This window comes from Pygoscelis adeliae, unplaced genomic scaffold, assembly GCF_000699105.1.
Source record: "Pygoscelis adeliae isolate BGI_AS28 unplaced genomic scaffold, ASM69910v1 Scaffold156, whole genome shotgun sequence".
Lineage (NCBI taxonomy): Eukaryota > Metazoa > Chordata > Aves > Sphenisciformes > Spheniscidae > Pygoscelis > Pygoscelis adeliae.
In genome coordinates this window covers 3,916,249-3,930,778 of record NW_008825016.1, presented here as the reverse complement: position 1 = coordinate 3,930,778, position 14,530 = coordinate 3,916,249, and positions in this window count along the sequence as shown.

The window sequence follows — 14,530 nt, the reverse complement described above, 5'->3', positions numbered from 1 at the left end:
ACCATGAAAGCAGGAAGGTATTGTCAAATGGCTGGACTACTTGCGGTGGTCCCTGCTCCCGGTTGCGTGCTGAGCCTGTGCCAGGGACTCGGCTGCTTTCTCCTGGTACTGCATCTGCCTCTGCTGTAACACGTCTCATTCAGCACTGCATCAGCTCCATCCAAAAATCATAGAATCATAGAAACGTAGAATAGTTTGGGTTGGAAGGGACCTCTAAAGGTCATCTAGTCCAACCACCCTGCAATGAGCAGGGACATCTTCAACTAGATCAGGTTGCTCAGAGCCCCGTCCAGCCTGACCTTGAATGTTTCCAGGGATGGGCCATCCACCACCTCTCTGGGCAACCTGTGCCAGTGTTTCACCACCCTGAGCGTAAAAGATTTCCTCCTTACAGCTAGTCTGAATCTACCAGGCCCTACTAAAAAGTCTGTCCCCATCTTTCTTATAAGCCCCCTTTAAGTACTGACAGGCTGCAATAAGGTCTCCCCGAAGCCTTCTCTTCTCTAGGCTGAACAGCCGCAACTCTCTCAGCCTGTCCTCATAGGAGAGGTGTTCCATCCCCCTGATCATTTTCATGGCCCTCTTCTGGACCTGCTCCAACAGGTCCGTGTCTTTCTTATGCTGAGGGCTCCAGAGCTGGATGCAGTGCTCCAGGTGGGGTCTCACCAGAGCAGAGCAGAGGGGCAGAATCCCCTCCCTCGACCTGCTGGCCACGCTTCTTTTGATGCAGCCCAGGATACGATTGGCCTTCTGGGCTGCGAGCGCACATTGCTGGCTCATGTCCAGCTTTTCATCCACCAGTACCCCCAAGTCCTTCTCGGCAGGGCTGCTCTCAATCCCTTCAGCCCCCAGCCTGTATTGATACCGGGGGTAGCCCTGGCCCAGGTGCAGGACCTTGCACTTGGCCTTGTTAAACCTCCTGAGGTTCACACACGCCCACTTCTCAAGCTTGTCCAGGTCCCTCTGGATGGCATCCCCTCCCTCTGACATGTCGACCGCACCACTCAGCTTGGTGTCATCTGCAAACTGGCTGAGGGTGCACTCAATCCCACTGTCTGTGTCATTGATGAAGATATTAAACAGTACTGGTCCCAGTACGGACCCCTGCGGGACACCACTCGTCACTGATCTCCATCCAGACATTGAGCCGTTGACCACTACCCTCTGGATGCGACCATCGAACCAATTCCTCACCCACCAGACAGTCCACCCATCAAATCCGTATCTCTCCAGTTTAGAAAGAAGGATGTTGTGGGGGGGACTGTGTCAAAGGCCTTACGGAAGTCCAGACAGATGACACCCTTGTCCGCTGATGATGAAAAATGGGGTTTGCAGTGCTCCCACCAACTGCCTGTGATATCAGCAGAGGTTAGCTAAAGCAGTTCACATTTTTCTTCTTATTATGTTTCTTGAGAATGTACATTGGGTCCCTCAAACCTGGAAGGGAAGCTAAAATGGAGAGATATTAAATGACTTTCGAAGCACTCTCCAAACCAACAGGTAGCCCCTGTCCTGAACCATTCACAGGGCTCTCTGGGAACTTAGTTTTCAAGTGTCACTTCATTTCAATGAAGTAATGCCGGCTCTGATCCTGATATGGCTATCCTGCACTGAGGCTTATCAGCAGGCGTCCTCCTGAGAGCACAGACTGGGCCCTTTTATATCAATGCATTTGTGTGCAGAGCAGGGAATATATTTCTGCTGCACTGTTTTTTTTTCTTCAGCACATGTACTTTTGCAGTCATCTGGCTTTTGGTTAACAATCAATAACTCTCTTGCTAATTGCAAAGTAATGAAATCAGTAAGATAGTTAAAAGATGACAATTGATTACCTAAAGCCCATCTCCTGAGGATTAATATTTCCACAACCACTGCATGGCCACTGATGCCTCAGTCATGTTTGTTACAAGGCCAGTATTTATTTAAAATAATATCCTGTCCTTGAGGACTAACTTCAACGTGCCCTGGAGGATCTGGACCACTCCCTGAGGGCATTCCCAGTGAGATGGTACCAAAGCAAGGGGCTCTCCAGTGGCAGTCACTAATTTTCTTTGCAGACATTGCTCAGGTACCTAATGACTGCAGTTCTGAAACTGGGGACTCCACTTTGACATGACAGTGAAAATATCAGCTTTGGCTCTATGTTTGGACATCTCCACGGCCAAACATCCCGTTACTTGGAAAAGCATTTAACTCCATTTGGAGTGGAGATTCTGCTCTAAAACCTGGCTATGGCCTTTTTCTCTTGACACAGCAACACAGTCGTGTAGAAAATATATGTGTTCAAGTGCCATCAAAAATCTGCCGGTCTTCTCTGTCCCTTGGCCAATACATCTAGTTGTCACTTCCTTCCTCTGTGGAAAAGCAAATAACAGAGGTTGAAACGTGTGCTGCTGGCTGGCTGCAGGAATATGGTCTATCACACTATCATCTGTGGAACTTCTACACTTATATTATGAAGCTTTGCCAATTACAGCTATTATGCAAATGAATGCACACATTATTTCAAACACTCTGCTGCAGTGTTGATTAATTAAATTATCAGAGTGGAACAATTGTAGCTAAGATGATGCCAAGTTTCAGATCTTGCAGCTCTATGCACAATCACAGAGCATTGGAGCTCTGCACCAGGATCTCAAGAGGCTTTGAGAAAGAAGAGGGTCGGATCTCAACAGCAGCCGGGTGGTGCAGAGGTACTTGGGGGCCCTTTTGGCAGATCAGGAAACAGAAACAAAGAAAAAGGTGGTGTCTTGGGCAGGGTTGCCCCAAAGACCAAGCTGGGACTGCCAACACCTCATGTCATACCTTAAGCACAAAGCCATACTTTTAAAGCCAGACTGCATCCTAGGAGTGAGGAGCTGCTAGTCCCTAAATGGTTCACATGAGGAGGGAGGTGACCACGCTCAACAGGAATGTGCCCATCGTCATAAAAGTGGTTCTACACAGCATCTCCTTAGAGATTTAGAAAAATAAATCTCAGTTGCTGTATTACCGAATGAAGTACTTTTTCCCATTTAAGGAAACCCCAAATGCTATGGTTTAAATTTAATTAACTATGGTACCTTATAGGATAGTACCAAACTGTTTTTGATAGAATAACGAGAGATCTTGCAAATTGGTTAAGAAATCCTCCGTGAGAGATGGAAAAAGATGCTATGCTTTTTCCCTTGAGAGGCTTTTGAAGTAGGGCCTGGGAGAGGCAGCCTGGTGAGGGCTGCAGCGGGCAGCAGCATGGCACCGCTGCCGGCACGGGGCTGCCCGCCCGCAGGTCACTGCTGTGCCGCCCCTCCAGAACTCCAGGTGGCATCTCAGCCTAGTTTATCCTCTGGAACTGAATTGCAAATACATATATCGGCCATATTTTTTTGGCAGAAAAGATCTCTTCTTTTCCCTCCCAGACATCCTCCCTCACTCCCAAAAAGGCAGCCCTGTATACTTCTATTTATATCCCCCCTTTTCATTTCCCCTTTTGTCCCTTCTTTGAGAAGCTGCTATAAAACTATAGGCTTTCTTACACCAGACTGCTTCCTGGCATTTTAGATGGATCTCAGAGCGATCTCAATTTTGTCTGTGTCACATTGCACCTCTAAATTACCAACTTTAAAAATTGTTAATTAGCAGGGCAACAATTGTGATGACAAGTGTGGCAACCACCTCTGCCTATTATTAACAATGTTGGGTATTTTCTGTTGTAAATCATACTTTCAGATAGCTGTAATTCTGCCAAATATTAACCATTTTGGCCCAAACTCTCCACAGCCGTTGACTGTGTCAGGCTGAGGGTCCCACATTCAGCCCAAATGGTCTCATCACCTCCAGGAATAACGTGAGGGTTTTTGCAGCACCAGCAGGACCCAGGTGAGGGCTTCCACAAACTGCTCGCGGGTCCCCATACTTGGGAGCAAAGACCTGTCCTGTGGCCCCGCTGGTCTGTCAAGGATGGTGCTCCTTCAGAAAATCACCTGCTCTCGGCCAGGTTAAAAGCATTCAAACCACCCCAAAATGGCACATGCTTAGTAGAGGCTTGTATGAGCACTGAGGGTAAAATCTCTGCTGATTCATGCCTCAAGATGTCCTAGCTCTGCGGGACCCCAGAGGTTGCATTTCTCTTCCTTTCCCAGCAACTGGCTCCTCTCATGTTTTTCTCTCAGGGCACAGACTCGATGTTGGACTTCCCCACTGCTGGCTGCTGTGGCATCCTTGGGTTGGGCACTTCATCCCTGGAGGGGACTGTCTGGGATGGGCAGTGGCCTGGGGAGGGTCCTCGGTGCCCAAGAGAAAATACATGAGGAGAGGCTGGTGAGTAGTATCAGCAAGGACCAGGGACGGGGTTTGCCTGAGCAGGGAAACCTCAGGGAGTTGTAGAGCAGGGTAAGGCGATGGAGGGGGTGGAGGGAGAGGGAGGCTGATGGGAGAAAAACTGGGAGCTGAGGGAGAAATGGGACCATGATGAAAACTGGAAGTCCTGACAGAAGGTGTGGGTATGGCTGCTGAGGGGGGCAGCTGTACTGAGCTGAGTCTGGGAGAGCAAAGAGCCTTGGTGGGAGGGAGCCTGGGGCTGGGACATGACATCCTGTGGGGCAGGAGACTGCATGGTCAGAGGCCAGCACTGGGGCTGAGGGTGGGATGGGGACCCTGGCAGCAATTAACTCACTGAGAGTTGGGAATGGGTCCATCATCCCTGCCCCTCCGCTGTCAGCAAAGACCTGGGAATCCCACTGTCCCATGTCTTTGCAGCACTCGTCCTTGCAGTCAAAAGAAATACCTCTCCCACCCAGCTCTCACTTTGCTACCACTGCTGACATCTACAAGGTGCAGCTAAGACTCCTAACCTCAAATAGATGTTACATGATGGAAGTTCTGGTTTTGTTTCATTTAAAAAAGCAAACTGACTAAAAATGTCATGTATGTAGATGCATAAAGACATCCACTACCTTAACAGAACAGGAATGTTTCACACCCATGAATCTGAGATGAAGAAACAGGGAACTGAAATTGCCCATGACTTCACTTTTGCTTGTGTGCAATATACTCTTTCATTACATGATTGCATACTATTTTTCCCATAGGATGCCTGCCTCATTTAGTGCACAAGATGTCCTGCTCTGGACGTGAGTGAAGGCTCTGACATAGAAGAGATGTGTGTGGTTGCCAAAGCCACCCCATCTTTTGCAGAGGTTGGAGGACGTCTAGAAAGTGACCACAACAAAACTCAGAGTAGCGCAGGTGATGGAAAAGTGGCTTCTCTGACTCCTCCAGCTGCAAAGCCTCGTGCCACACTTTCCACAGAGTGAGACTCATCTCATGCACCCTAGCTGCGTAGGAGTCAGTCGTCTGGTCTAAATTACTCATGCAGGCTCTCTGTCAGTGTGCACAGATAGTCATTGAACAGTATTGATCAGAACTGATCAGTAATTAAAGGCTGGGCTCAGGCCTGGACACTGAGGAAAAAAGTCCCAAAATACTGAGTATCTGCTCACTGAGTAAATATGTGCATCCAGGACACTGATGGAGCTAGAGAAACTTAAGAAAACAAATGTACATACAATGAGGCAAATTAGGTCTGCAGACCTAACCTCCAATCTGGTCCCACTTAGAGTGCTTGAATTCAGATGCTTAATGCAAGTTTCTGTTTGTCAAAGTATCACGCACTAAGGACAGGTTTCAGGAGTCCAGTCCTGAGACTCCAACAGGTCCCTCGTGTCTTAGCGATACACAGTTAGTTTTGTGTGGGGATAGATAACCGGTGACAATGAAGCATCTGGCCAAGTTAACCACTGCTCTTGCTTACCAGTGGAGATCTGTTTCTCCATCCTTTTACCGGCAGATTGCAGAGACCTGCAAAGCGTCTCTGCACACTATGAGCCAGAACCTGCTTCACCATATTACGGTGTCTGAATCAGCAGCCTTGGAACAACAACCAGAACAAATCTCGGATGGATTGTTTACCCTTCTGCTGGAAATATTGCAGGATTCAATTTCTGAGATGGTTAAATTTAGTTTCTCAGTCCTAAGGCAGGTATCCCTAGTCAGAGAAGCACTTAACCATGTGCATACATGTCACTGTTCAGTCAGAACTTACTCCTGGGGTCATTTCTCTAGTATCACGTTCCAGGAACGAAAAAAAACCCTTCCTTTGCTTTCCCTTTAGGCAAAGAAGATATACATGCGCAGCAAAATTGAAGTCAATGGGCGTTAAGCACATGCTTGAACGCTTCCTTGAATTGGGAGCTCAATTTCTAACATGGCAGTGATTTGTAGAAAAGATACGCGGAAACATGGAGAGGTCTATTTTAAAGGTCAAACTCACTGCTCCCATCTTATTCCGCAGCACCATTGTGGTTGCAACTTGCTTGAAGCCTCCACGAAAACCATAGAAACGCGGCACAGATACGCCAGTCGTGACAGTAAGTCTGGATACGACTGCTTTATCAGAATATAACATGGCAGAATTAGTGCCAGTTGCTATAAAAGAGTCAACAACGCGTGACATGTTTTACTCAGGTTTGCATCTGGGAACAGTGCCAGGCAGCGAGGGGAACATGACTCACGCACACACACATGCACACTCAACTCTCCTGTTTTGCTTAACGTACGGTCATATTTTCTTGAAGGGGGTGGCAAGGGAAGTATTTTGTTTTGGCGCTGCTAGGCAGACAGCACACCCCTCTCCCACGTGAACCGACAGCGTCAGTGGGATGTGGGCAAGTCTCTGGCCCAGGCCCTGCCTCACCACAGCGCATCCCTGTACTGGTCCCGTTTCTTGCACCAGCAGAAACTGGACGGAGCAGTAGGTGGAAAAGAGTGTGTGGGGCACACGCAGCCTGATGGGGTATTCACTTGACAGTTAATCACTGCAACATGAAGTGACAAGGACACCACCTGGGAAATTTCTCCGCTCTGTTGCTCGGACTGCTGGATGCTTTATGGCAGAGAGCAGCTGAAGGAAGGTGATTTTATAAACTGAGAGTAGGAAACTACACCCAGAAGGCAGAGGTGGGCACTAACTATCCCAGCAAACCAGTTAAATATCAAGGCTAAATGACGGGAGAGCTAGGAGCAATTTCCTTTCTAATCCAGCCATCCATAACCAGGTTTTGGAATATCAAGTAGGATAAGATAAAATAATTGTTTTGCTCACTCTCCCTGTGCACAAAAATTGAATGAGAACATAAACATTAGCAGCGTCTCTGAGAGGGTAAAGCTCTGTTCACCTTCCTGTCTGCCTGGCTGCAACTCCCGCGAAGGGCTGCGCTGTCCGGCAGCGGAATGGGCAATTCTTCCCTTAAATCGTGAGCATTGAGCTGCGAGCAATCGGAGCCTTTTAATGCACCTCCGATATGGCTAGTAGCATGACTGCTGGGGTTTGATCAGTAGCCTGGATGTGGCGAGTGCTGGAGCTGCAAGCCAGCCTCTATGGGAGAAGTAGCGGTGCTCTGCTGCCTGCACGAGCCTCGTTTCGAACGCCGTAAATATTAAGGAATGTGCTACTTCTTCCAACCTTTCAGTGCTCTGTCTCTGTGCGCACAGATGGGCGTAGGGAGACAGGAAGCCAAGTACAGCTAAGTGCACTGAAATGCTTTGCAGCTTTTTAAAATTTCATCCAGCATCTGAATCTGTTTATCTAACCTTTTTTTCCCTCTCCTCCCTTTTCTTTCCCAGCAAATTGCTCCTACTGTGCGGATGAAATGCACCAAAATGCAAACAAGCAAAATATGGAGCTGAGTGACGTTGAATGGAGTTCCTCCATTGCCAGATGTGAAAAGAACAAGTGGCTTGAAAAATGAAATATGTTTTAAAAAAATATAATTTGATACTTCTGAGCAATTTGATGATTTAATGAGCACAGATGGATGTGGGATGAATTTCTAGGAGACAAGTGTTTAATGTATCTGCTCAGATTATTCCAGGACTAAGCATTATCCTTCCTAGCGCATGAAGGTAATTAATATTTCCCATTATAGGCATGAAAAACCCCATATGATCAGTTAAGGAATGCAGATACACCAATGATATGGAAGTTAATTCATAAATCAATTAGAGAATCTTGCCTGCTGTGTGTATAATTAGGGTTACTTCAATTATAGCTTATTTTCGGATTTAAGACTCGGGAATTTAAATGCTTAAAATCAGAGTGAGTTCCTTACCACCATAAACTGCAGTTGGAAGTACTTACTCAGTTTTAGCAGTCTAAATCTATTTACTCCTGATTCCAGCATGGCTGAGCAGGTGCAGCTAACCCATGTCCCTCTGGTTCTATTTTGCCACTTAAAATTGTCATCAGTTAAATGTTTCACTATCTGGACCATCCTGAGGTGAACTAAGAAATTTGTAGGATATGGAACTAGCCCTGGCATATTAAATAATGTGTCTGGGCTTCTCTACAGTAAAGTTTTGAGAGGAGCACCTCAACAGACAGCTCTGGAGATGTCAGGGGATGTTCTTCTTTTCATGGCTACATTTAACTAAAGGTGCAGTGTTCCACTGATTTAGTTAAATCGGTGCTAAATCTGGTTTATATTGATTTAGCTTTTCTTATAGCATTAATCTAAACTGATGTAGACCAAATTAAGTGTGCCTAAATAGGGACTGGTTTTTCACTCCTTTTACTAAATTGCTTTTTCATGGATTTTAAGGACAAGAGACTACTGTGATAGTCTGCTCTCACTGTCTTCATTACAATGCTGAAGGACTTGCCTTTATTTATTTCTGTTTCAATCTAATAGCTGCGCTTGAACAACAGCACCTCTTTTAGACAAAATGCCCAATCTAGAGCAAAAATATTCCCATGTCTGTCCTGTCTGCAGTCTCTTACAGTTACCAAGCCGTTCCTAAGCCAGGTGTACTAGAGCTCCCTGTATCACTCACTGCATATATATTGTTTTAAATCTTCCATCGTTCTTATGATGTGTCTCTGAGGCCACTCCACTTTGCCTCAGATTTGGCTCTTCTGAAATATACTGTTACTCTGTGTTCTCCTTACCAATGCGTTGAATTAGCTCTGTACCAACGGGTCTGCCCTCTTCATCACCTACCTCCCACTTCAGTCCTCCATTCTGCAACAGCAAAGACTTTATGTTGGACAGTGCTGGGACAAGACCCAACTCTTGTTGGGCTACACTACATACATACACAACCATTTTCTAGTTATTTCTGATCTAGAGTTAGACTTGATGCCAGTGAATCAGTTTTCAATCCACTTAGTATCTGCTGTGTTGGTTGTGTACAGTTTACTCAGCAAGACATTTTATGGTAACAAACCAGATGCCTTAGAAAAGTTTAAATATGTTACAGTGCCATTGTTACCTTCCCAACCAAATTTCAACCTGCATTCACTAAAACACTGTGTAAGGTATGAACTGTCCTGTAGTATCCTTTATTATGCCCTGCATCATCTGCTCCACGACCCCAACTGGATTCAGGGTCAAGTGGCTTGCCCAGTCCATTCTCTTCAGCCTCTTTCATACACTCAGACAAAAATAGTTTCTTTCAAACTTCTGGAACTTTACTATTGTTCCAAAATTGTTTTAAATATCAACTCCAGAGAGTTCCCTAGACTGTTTTTTGAAAACTCTGATGCTTTTGTAAAAAACACGTTCTCCTCTATCACTCTTTGAGTGGAAAGCATTTCAATAGCATCGTATCAGTGCATTATCTGTTCCCTTCCCAGTCCTCAAACTGCAGTCTTGTAGAAAGTATTTACCTGAAGCCAATATGCCTCTGCACGTGGAGACCTAGCTCTTTTCTGTACACCTGTTTCTAGTCAGCTATCTCTCTCTCCATCTGCTTTCGTATTTTGGTGTTCCTACTCTACTCTTTTCAGGTTTGCAAGGTCAGTTACTCTAAGGTACCAAGGTGCAGAGCAGGTTGCTGAAATGAACTCCAGAATCACTGGTACATTCCTCTCTAGAAATGAGCTACATTTTTGGTAACAGGTCACTGAAGATGGCACTACCTGTAAGTATCCTAAACAAGGAGAATTTAAAACAGTCTTTGGTATTGCCGAACAGGCCAGAAAGGGCCTTGATGAGCAAACGCATCACCCTGTTGCCCCCAGGCAGGAAGCGCCACATGACAACTCCGTAAGTTTATTAAAACATAGGGATCCCACTTAAAAAGCAGCCTTTGCCAGCAGCATTTACACCCTTTGGGCTGAGAAAGCACTGCTGTCCTCCATATTTAGAGCAGGGCTGTACGGTGTCACGGACAGGTGCTGCTCACCAATTTTTTGATCAATGAACATTAAGCCTGCACTGTGTGTCAAATGATTTTCAATGGGCAGATGCATGTAAGCCCTGTCTGCAACTCCCGCAGCTGAGCCACCTACAGAGTGGTGGCTCACACCATACACAGAGCAGCAAAACTGCAACGACCCTTCAGCAAGTTAAACTTGCAGCCCTCCTCCAAATGCTCCCCGAGGATGCAGGTGGCCTCAGGAGATACACATCTTACCTTTCCCGGGGCAAAGGCTTGGGCTCTGGCCGAATAGCTGCCATGGAAGAGAGGGGCTGCCTGGCAGGAGAAGGGATGGAAAAATTCAAATCCAAGGAGCCTGTTTTCCTGTGCAGGGGCTCCAGCCCCATGGCTCCCTGCATTTCACTCTCGATAGGGCATGAGCCGGCCCTGCCGTTGCTGGAGAGGGAGGAGAGCTCGGGTCCCACAGCCCCTTGCAGGACTCCTTCGATGGCTGCCTGGGCGTCGTGTGTGGGGGACACGGATGGTGGGGAGCGTGACTTCTTTTTTGTTGATGCTCCTGCTAGAAGTTTCAGCAGCCCGCTCTTCTTCTCCTTCTGCAAAGGAACCAAATGAAATATGGGCAATGAGCAGACATACCAACTCCCTTCGTTTTTCTTTTGGAAAACCTCAATGTGTGTGGCAGGAAACCTCCCACAACTGTCATGACTAGAGGTGGATCCAGGTAGAACTTGAGCTTTTGGTAATAAAGATCCTATGAAAATCCCTCCCCATCCAACAGGGCTTCAACTTGTTCAGCAGAGTAGGGACCTAACACACTGCAAAGATTATCTCCATTTTCAAATCCACCCAGGCAGGGATCACGTGCCATTTGAAAGTGCAGTTACAGCGGGACAGCAAAGGTACAAACTTCCCATGTAGAGAAGGCAGCAATCGAACTGCTGCCCTCTCTCTTCCAGGAGAATCCTGTCCCTCAATAGAGAAACTCCCCGAAAGTAACAAATGGCTAAAAACCTCTGCTGGGAAGCACAAGGGTCTGAGGCAAGATTTCAGACCCCAGCCCATTGCAAGAGAAGTGCTCATCATTACTGCCTCGTTTACTACCTGATGCAGATTTACTGTAGGGAGAATGGAGACACAAGACAGTGGTTTAATAGCTCTTTCCAGCGTGTGCTCCCCTTCACAACCTGCATCGCACAGCTGCACCTATTTGCGTCTCCCTCCCAGAAGTGGGTCACTTCTCCTCATGTGTTAAGATAAAGGTATCACCTTGATGTTTGAAGATAGACCACAAAATTCACAACTGGCAATTGCAGTGGCAGTGAATGGGAGGTTTCAAAGTTCTACAAGGGTTTCTGATACAGAGGAATGAAAACAAGATAACAGCACCCTTTCAATTAATGTGGAAAAAAAAAGTTCAGCCTGCATTACTGAAGAAACACATCTGACCTTGTGGGTTTTATAGCAGTGTGAGAAATCCTGCTGCACATTTACCTCAAGCACACACAAATACCAAATATTATGTCCTGCAGCTAGAAAGTCTTTTGGGTAGAGGGACTGTGTGCAGAAACTGGCCATCCTCCGGTACATGCTGCACAGTGCTAGGCTAGAGTTGCAACTAGCAATGCTGTGCAGTAAATTTTCTGGTTTTTTTAATGACACAAGTTGTTTTGCAAAAGGTCTGTTAGATTTCTTCCTCTTCTGTCAGAAGTGCAAGCCATTACCCAAGACTATCTTCAGAGACTCAGGGCTGTGAAGTTTACCTGTATTTGTTAATTTGTTCTATAATAGGATTCCAGGGGATAAAAATGAAGCCAGCAACTGCAATACTTATGGAACAGAAACTATCTCTCTATCTTCAAGCGGGAACACTCTTTGGAAATACAAGCCAGTAGTTTATTTATTCTCTGTAGACAAAATGTCCTGTGCAAGGTTTAAAATGATGCTCTTTTATGTGCTGACTGCTGAAGTAATTTCTCAAAGCAGCTTTAAAGAATAGGAGGGCTACAATAAAATAAATACAAGCTTTTAGAAGGTGCTTGGATTTACTACAGTAAATGTACTTGGAGTATCTGATATCTCTGCTCCCAAAGTTCTTGTTTGCATTCTTTAGCTGTCACAGGCTGGTAAGAGAACAGAAATACCTGAGATGTTAAGACACGGAAGAGCTAAAATGAAGCACAGTTGTTACCACAGAGACAACGTCCACTGATTTTTGAAGAGTAGAGTCTGAACTACGCTTCCAGATCGCAATCTCCTGCATACCACCGGTTCCAGCTATATGCTCTGTTTAAAAGGGCGTTTGTCACTTACAGGCTGAAAGGATCCATCCTGCCAAGATGTTCATCCAGACAGAATCCATGGAAGCTAAGGGAGGCTGGCCATATGGCACCATCAGGTCAAAAATACTAAATAAATTCCCCTGGAAACAATAGAAAAGGACCAAATGCCCGTGATAAACATCTTTCCCTGATGGGAAGGGACCGTTGCGGGAACTGTGGTAGGTGTGCATGCTGGAATTTACGTGAAGCACCAGAAAAATACTTGAGTGTTTCTCTCACTCTCTAATTATGAAATGTCGCTGCTGTCATCATTATATCGAATTTTAAAGCTCTTCACGGAATTGCAAAACTCTCCTTTCCTTGTGGCACACTGAAACAATAGCTGTAATGATCCCAGCATACTGTGTCAATATGCATTTGAAGGTGTCTAAAGGTCAGTGACAGCATACAATAGCCATTGTGGGGCTCTGGAGAAACGGCTATTGAGCAGCAGTGAGCACTTTGAGCCTCTTTAATTGGCAGCTTTGCACATGCAAAGTAACTATGTGAACTAAAGCCCTGTATAATGAACAATTAATATTCTATGTGGTAGTAGCTTTTCTAATTTTTCTTCTAATTTAAATACCTTGGCAATCTTTCATTAGAAAAACCTTGTGTGACTTAGACCATTTAAGACATAGAAACAAAAATCTTTGGAAAGAAGGAGATGCATGTATTCACACCCATCTGCACATTAAAAAGCAGGTGAGTCTGACAGTCATTCAATTTTTTTTACAAGAACGGCTTCCACTCTACACGGTTAGCCCTGGCATAAATTTCTACACTCAAGCTACTACCCGTCAGATAACAGAGCGCTATAATGAAGTTGCTGATGTACCCTTTGTTCTACTTTAACAAAAGGAAAAATAAAGAATTGATTTTTAGCCCTTCTTAGTCCACTGAGGATTTTACTAAACTTTTGAGACTAAAAGACCTGTGTTCTCTATAGAGAAGATGACTTACTTCATTTGCTAAGCCTAGTCCTGCTAGTCAAAACCTGAGGAGTCCCATCCTTCCCATCGTGGCCTTGGGCAAGGTATTTAGAGGTGAACCGATACTAACCACTTCGGGTGCCTGGAGATTAGACATTACATCCAGCTCTTTCTCCCTTTGAGTCTGGCAAATGCTCTCAGCCTTCTGGTATCACGTTGCCAGATCCTCTGCGGATGCTGCTCAGAGCACTTCAAGCAAAATAAGGACTGTCAGGAGCTGATAATTTACTGTGATGTTTCTCATGAGAAACAGATTGGGTTTGAACCTCCTGTGATCAGCAGTTCAACCTAAACCCCTTCATGCCTCCTCCCCCCATCTGTAAAATGGGACTAAGTTAGAACTCCTCCTTGTGCCGTGGGAATTCGTTAATGGCTCCAGTGTTACAAAGCCGTACATTTCTTTGAGAGCAACCCGTCCTTTTCAATGGCTTTAATAGTAAAAAAAAAGAAAAGATTTGGAATGGGATGTTAGTATGCAGTCCCAGTGGTGATTTACTGCAAATGTCCAAGTATTATGAATTCATTTAATAGTGAGTGTAATAGCAGCCATCCTTCACAAGAAATTAATTTAGTATTTATATGGCTGTCCAAGACAGTCCTTTCTTCAGCAGTTTCACTGTAAATCAGTGAAGCATTAATGGGCATAAATGCTGTAGAGAAATCTACACTGACTGGTTACAGACTCTGTGAGTTTTGAAAAGAGATAAGAAGTTTACAGAGGACATATCTGATGACTTTCAGGAATTGAGATTTTGAATGAAAGAAAAAGATGGTTTACTTTTTCCATTCACAGATGGCTGTTTTATTGTTTTCTAGGAAAACTGTAATCTACTGAAACAGCTGTGTAATTATTTGGTTTTCTTTGTCTACTAGGTACATTTCCAATTGACTGCAAACTGTGTTTGACGTCCCTACCTCCTGAACCTGCCAAGGTCAGACCTTCGCATCTGTGTTGATGGATGGATTCACATATGGACAGCACTTCTCCCATCTCCTTGTTACTGCCCACACGTTTAACTGAAT